Consider the following 7,504-nt stretch of genomic DNA (forward strand, 5'->3'; position numbering starts at 1 on the left):
TGTTGACATATCATCACACCCTGACTTTACCCTGTTACCATATCATCACACCCTGACTTTACCCTGTTACCATATCATCACACCCTGACTTTACCCTGTTAACATATCATCACACAAACATAACATTTCTGTTTTAACGAGTAAAGAGAACTCTTTATTTTATGAAGACAACTCATTAGGAATATATAACTATCACGATTCGTTCGTGATTATACACACAACTTTCCATTAGAACGTATACTCGTCGTGTCGTCAGTTACTCAAAATAACGTCAGACTCGATGGGCAGGAACGTGGTGAAAACGTTGAATCAGAACGCTGTTGATATCAGCTTCCTGGAAGTTGTGTTCCTAATTCTCCGTGCTGGTCAGTCAATTTTTTTATGGTCAAACAAACCTATTGTTTCCTACAGGTTTCAGCGTTGGTCAAGCAGGATAAGATCATTATTTTTGGAGAATGACTGTAATAACTTTACAACCGATGTTATCTCGGTACTTCTTAATAGCCAATGTAGATTTTAAACCAGATCCACGAGCCCAACAGATAGTTTGTTTTATTTCATTATTTAATGTTACACTGTGGAAGCGTCACACACGTTTACCCTTCTCCTCCTCCCCACCCCACTCAGGTGTGATTGTTGGCTAATTGGACATATATATATATATATTTCTTGCCTTTACGACACCTTGAACCTGCAGGCAACATTTGTCGCTTACATTTTTATATCTCGTGCCTCTAGCACGTTCTCTCCCCGGAGAGATAACGCACGAAGACTTTGATGCGGGAGTGCGTATGACGTGTGCTGTACTGCAGCATTTTGGACATTATTTCCCGGCCCGTCCGCGAGCTAGAAGCGCGCCGCCCACACTTGTAATATGGTTACTATAGTTACTATAACACCCGGGAGTTCCGGCAGTCTTACTCAGTCGACGAAGAGCTGCGAACCATCGGAATCACCGAGTGAACGATCGGACGTAAACGGAACATTCGTGGGCAGAAGTTGTAGCTGATACAAAAACCGACGGTAAACTTTCACGGTAGGCACAAAACATGTTTATTTTAGCAACCGTGATAGAGACGAGTAATAGGGTAGATACGTAATAACATCTTGTAGTACGAAGTAACCCAACTTTTTCACGTTGTGTTTCAGGGTTTCTGTAGCTGAGTAAGGTCTAAAGTTGAAAAGCTAAATTGAACCAATTTGACTGTATCTAACGGACGAAATTACTGTAAAACAGTCATTGTGTGTTAAAAGATCAACAAAGATAACCCAACCTCGTGGAAATTATAGTCAGTTGAGATAAATGCGAATTATTTAAGTTCAAGTTGATAAAGGTTAAGTTGAGACGAATTAGTCGAGTTCAACTTCGATAAAGGTTAAGTTGAGACGAATTAGTCGAGTCCAACTTCGATAAAGGTTAAATTGAGACGAATTAGTCGAGTCCAACTTCGATAAAGGTTAAGTTGAGACGAATTAGTCGAGTCCAACTTCGATAATGGTTAAGTTGAGACGAATTAGTCGAGTCCAACTTCGATAAAGGTTAAGTTGAGACGAATTAGTCGAGTCCAACATCAACAATAGTTAACTTTACGGCCGAAAATATTGTTAACGGCGAGGGAACCCAGTTGATGAATCCAGGGGCCGCCACTGGTTGAATCAATATCTTCTAATCTTTAAGAATAAAAACGTATTTAGTTAGTTGTACTTCTCACCATATTGAGTTTTAGTATCGCTGATCTGAAGGGAGGTCCAGTTCAATCTAAACTTTGATCAGCGTGTGGTATTGGGTTATACTAGTAGCGGAGAATTCCACTCCTCATCAGTAACCCTGAACACAAGTTAACGAAAGAGAGATAAGCTGGATTTATATCATAGTGAAAAGTATCAAACCCTGTTTCACTCTGAGTAGAAGTTATTATAATTTAATTGAGTTAAAGTCTGACGAAGGTTAAGTTTTGTTGCCCCCCCTCTTCTGGTTAATTGGGAGTAAAATTTGGGAGTAAAATATAAAGTTTTAACTTAAACGAGAACCTTAGGTGATGGTTCGAATTTAGTTCTGTTGTTTCTGAAATGTAGTGACTTGAAAATAAAAATGTCATTTAGGTTTTTATCACTTCTAGTGATGATCTATGAACAGGGGCGAAGTGAAATCCCCATATTTATGGAAAGGGGGGAGGTGCATGACTGAATTTTGCCGACAAAATAGGTGTTGCCGGGGTGTGGACGTGTGTGTGTGTGTGTGTTTTTTTTTTGCTTTCTTTACTCAGTATGTTAAAATAACCCAAACGCTGTTTTCTGGTGGCTCAGAGGTAGGGACCTAACATGACCTGTCGTTAGGACACTCGACTCCTAATCTGCGGGTCGCGGGGACAAACCTCGTCACCTAATACGTTTGTCTTTTCAATCATGGGGGCGTTATAATGTTACGGTCCATCCCACTATTCTTTCGTAAAGAGTAGCCCAAGAGTTGGCGGTGTGAGAGGGTGGGTGGGTGTTCACTAGTGCATATAACCTTTGAGTAGCTTTACACAAAATTCAGCAACAAGCGAGCAAGGCTTCTCACGCTAAAATTCGGGGATCGGTCCTTATGGTGGGCACCACACAAGTGCAGGTTTGTGATCTAACAGCAAACAAAGTAACCTATCAAATTTGGAAACCATTTTTATTTCTAGTTGATATTGTAGTGTTTAAAGGTCAGAGACGTTGAACCTTGACCTGTATTAAATGCTAGACCCTGTTCTATCTGCACTGATTTTGTAGTTTGATGTATTACCAGTCTCTAACACGTTTGAAATAGTTGTTTTAAACTTATGACCATTTTTTAAAACACTTGCCAATAGCTTACATTATTACCTCACCTTGCTTAATTGTGTAGTTTTTCATATCACGATCAACCTTAACCTCAACCTTGAGGTTAAGGTTAGCGAATAAACGATATATATATATACCTTATGGCTGCGGTATTAGTTTGTTTTAAGCACAATAGGCTATCAGTGATGTGCCCACAGCAGGGATCAAACCTCAACCTTATAAGTACCCCAAACAGGGATATAACTCTGAATTCTAGCTGAGCCACAAACGGGTGGGGTTATAGCTTTTCACACATTGTCTATGGATAGAAAAAAATGACTTCAAGATTATTTTTAATAAAAGATTAGTTAAAAATGCCAAACCTAAAATTACTACCTTATACCTACTTTCTGTAATAAAAACGTGGTATTTACTCCTACTTTCTGTAATCAAAACGTGGTGTTTACCCCTACTTTCTGTAATAAAAACGTGGTGTTTACTCCTACTTTCTGTAATAAAAACGTGGTATTTACTCCTACTTTCTGTAATAAAAACGTAGTGTTTACCCCTACTTTCTGTAATAAAAACGTGGTGTTTACTATTACAGAAAGTAGGAGTAAACACCACGTTTTTATTACAGAAAGTAGGAGTAAACACTACGTTTTTATTACAGAAAGTAGGAGTAAACACCACGTTTTTATTACAGAAAGTAGGAGTAAACACCACGTTTTTATTACAGAAAGTAGGAAAAACGTGGTGTTTACTCCTACTTTCTGTAATAAAAACGTGGTGTTTACTTCTACTTTCTTATATTTCTCTAATTTCCAATGTTCGCCCAAAGCTACACAAGAGCTAACTGTGTGTGGTTAGCTGTTTCTGATTTCTAGCTGGTAGACTAGAGAGAAGGAGTCAACAGCACCCACCGCCAACAGCACCCACCGCCAACTCTTGTCTGACCGATTAGTGGGATCTGACAGTTACCTTTTACAGGATCTCGCGGCCCCAAAGCTTTTCCGGCAATAGGCTCTTCATTCAACAGAACAGTAGAATCAGAGATTTTGTTCTGTCGTTGTTTATCCTTCGTTTTTCACTCCTCCACTCCCGGGAGAAAAACCAAATCATTACGTATGTATTTTTTTATCTTCTAATTGAATGATTTTAAAATAGTTATAGAGGGATTGATCTTATTTTGTTAAAGTTTATTTACCCACGATATTCAAGAAAGTCCAGTTTCTAATAGAAGTTGGAAACTTTAGAGAGAGAGAATCTGAAAACAACAGATACACGAGTAAGTTCGTGTTCAAAAGGTTCGTTTTACATTCATTGAAGGTGGATGTTCATGATAAGAATGTGTTAAGGTCAGTGAAACGAACGCAGACAGCATATTTTGTAGCCAAAAAATGAAATTAAATAGAAACACAATTGTTTTGATCATGCGCAGAGCGGTAAATATTTTTGAAATCTGCTAGAGGCCTAAGAGAGATATTAGAGTAAGTTAAAAAATGTTATTACTAAACGTTTACTGTGATGTCTGTCTGTTATACGGCCGATATAGTACTTTCTATGAACCCTAGGAGAGTGAGTCAACTGTACAGAAACTGTCATGTTTTAGTGGCAGTTCTGAACAAGAGAAAATCAAGAAGAAAATACAGAGCTAAAACCCACCTGTTATGTTTCAAGAAGAAGATACAGAGCTAAAACCCACCTACTCTGTATCTTCTTCTTGAAACATAACTAAAACCCACCTATTATGTTTCAAGAAGAAGATACAGAGCTAAAACCCATCTGTTACGTATCAAGAAGATATAGAGCTAAAACCCATCTGTTACGTATCAAGAAGATATAGAGCTAAAACCCATTTGTTATGTATCATGAAAGCCGAAGTTATTCGTGTAATCTCTTCCCATGACGACAGTATTTCCTAATAAATGTGACTGAAATCATGCAGTGTGTCTGCCCATGTTTCTTGTCAATTTGAAAGTTATTTAAAATTTACATAACGTTTATCACAAAGTCTGAACAATAAATCTTATATAAAGCAGGGATTAAAATGCGTTGAAATTTTTACCGGCGTTAACCTATCATCATGAGTACAATATAAAATCCAAGTTGTATGTGTGTACAAAGAGAGTAAAAATAGATGGCGCTTTTAGTCTTAAATAGACATTTTGGCACAAGATTATTTATTAGTTTAGATTAGTTAACATATTTTGACAACTATTATATCCAACTTTTTAGCTGTTTTGTGTCCAATATTTTCAGCATTAGAAAATCCGACTCGTCTCACGATTCACGAACCTTGTTAATAAATTATCTTCCTGCTGAGATTCTCTTGTTACGACCAGTCACCTTAGTCATAAATTCCAGGGGAAAAATAAGGATCAGAGAAATGGTTACTAGAAGAAATTGATGGTTGGTTGCCAAGGAAACTGTTGCTAGTGCAGCTTGATGGTTTGTTGCCACGGAGACTAAGAGGCATCACATATGTGTGCTGGAGAAATAAACAACGAGGAAGAAAAAAAAAAAAGGCTGATTAGTCGTGAGAAAAACAACAGATTTTCGTATTAAAAAACGTATAATTTAGCAAACTCCCAGGACCGTGGTGAAAAGTAATAAAAGCTGCACGTGAAAAGTAATAATAAAACGCGCAATTCTAACTAACTAAATAAATAATGCATATAATATCCGGTTTGAGACTGCCAAGAACATCAGATCTTTCATTGTCGATTTTTTGTGTTTCTAAATTTATTATACGCTATATATATATATAGATTATTTTGGACGGATCAGTAAAATGGTCGCCATACGTCAAAGTTAGCTGCGGGCAAAGTGTGTTTGTTACTGCATTTCGCGCAAAGCTACAAAACAGCTATCTGCGACTAGATGTCACTAATTTTAAGGACTAGTCGTTGTCTATAGGAACTTATGGTTCGGAAAGGTAGCTAGTCAACAACACCTACTAACAATGTAGAAATGCTGGACTAGAGGAAAGGTAGCTAAGCTAGTCAACAACACCTACCACCAAACTCTTGGGCTACTATCATATGATCGAATAATGGGGTTTCATCCTCATAACTGCTGTAACGCACCCACTACCACAAAGTGTGGAGTGCGGTTTCTACATTGTTGGTAGGTGGTTGTTGACTAGCTACCTTTCCTCTAGTCTAACATTTCTACATTGTTAGTAGGTGTTGTTGACCAGCTACATTTCCTCCAGTCCAGCATTTCTACATTGTTGGTAGGTGTTGTTGACTAGCTACCTTTCCTCTAGTCCAGCATTTCTACATTGTTGGTAGGTGTTGTTGACTAGCTACCTTTCCTCTAGTCCAGCATTTCTACATTGTTGGTAGGTGTTGTTGACTAGCTACCTTTCCTCTAGTCTAACATTTCTACATTGTTGGTCGGTGTTGTTGACTAGCTACCTTTCCTCTAATCCAGCATTTCTACACCGATGCCCAAACTAAGGTGAAAAACTATAGTTTTAAGAATTCAGAAAGTCTGTTCTTCACCTTTGTTAACACCTGATCCACCGACAGCGTGAAATGTTTGTTAGTTATAATCACGCCTTAAGACGTACAAAACTCTATTGACTAACACCGACCTAGAATACTGTGGTAGTATGGGATGTTTTACCCCAAGTGAGCTAACGTGCTTCAAATTGGAATTATTGGTTTGGTGCACGATGCCTAAGCCTATTGTGCTTGCATAAAAGGATCTCTTGAAACTTAAAGCCTTCCAAGTTGTGGTCCGGTGAAGAGAATTCGGGTATTAAATAACAGACTACATCCAATAAAGGGTCTACTTTAAATGATTAAATACCAGACTGAGACGAAATATTAAGCCTAACGCCTGTTATCTGTATATAATGAAGCAAGGTACTCAGTAAGACAGTACTACAGACAATGTACTGTATAAGGAAAAAAGAGATAGAGACTTGGTCATGTGTATAAACGAATTAGACACAGACCTGTTAATTCCAATACCTCCAGGCCCTGGCGGTAGGAGCTATTTCTACTGTATCTTTGATTTGTTTTTCTTTATGTTTAACGTGAGTGGTCAGTTTGAACACCAGTCGTGGGAAACAACGCCGTCTATAACTGGAAAAGAAGGTCAAAGATTTTAAAATGTATCTTTTTTTTTTAAATAGTATTTTATTAAAGATTTTGTAATAAAATTTATTTAGTAATTATCCATAAAGAGTGTGTGTCTGTTAACATATTCCACAATACCTGCCAAGGAACGACGACTAGATACAATAACAGACTGAATCCGAAATTAAAAGATCACTTACATTATTGAAATCATGATAGATTAGTCTTAGCCTTCGCTTTTCGACATAGCCACACTATTAAAAACATATACTTTATTACAACTTGCCAGGTTACCGTGCGGATCTAAGGTTCGAACCCGTGATATTCCGTTTAATGCGTTTCACACTTGCATCTGTTAGTGCGTTATAAACGTGACAATAACCACGACGGCTGGTGCTGGTTGTTCACTGATCTGGCCGTTTTGCTCATATGCCACATAAGGTTGAAGAATTATAAAACATTTGAAATATCCAAATACTGTACGTCGGGCCTATTTTAACAATTCTGAACCTCAGGCCTATTTTAACAATGCAGTACATCGGGCCTATTTTAACAATGCAGTACATCGGGCCTATTTTAACAATGCTGAACCTCGGGCCTATTTTAACAATGCTGAACCTCAG

At 37.9% G+C, this 7,504-nt stretch overlaps 1 protein-coding gene across 2 annotated transcripts in view; it reads left to right on the plus strand.

The window, feature by feature from the left end:
* Positions 1–845: 845 nt before the first annotated feature.
* LOC106474708 (dexamethasone-induced Ras-related protein 1-like) overlaps positions 846–7,504 on the plus strand; it is a 9,660-nt gene continuing 3,001 nt past the window's right edge. For both annotated transcript variants that reach the window (XM_022403011.1, XM_022403010.1), the window contains exon 1: positions 846–1,036. The gene's annotated coding sequence lies outside the window, so the exon portion shown is untranslated. The remainder of the gene's footprint in view (positions 1,037–7,504) is intronic.

The sequence above is a fragment of the Limulus polyphemus genome, unplaced genomic scaffold, assembly GCF_000517525.1.
Source record: "Limulus polyphemus unplaced genomic scaffold, Limulus_polyphemus-2.1.2 Scaffold7572, whole genome shotgun sequence".
Taxonomy (NCBI): Eukaryota; Metazoa; Arthropoda; class Merostomata; order Xiphosura; family Limulidae; genus Limulus; species Limulus polyphemus.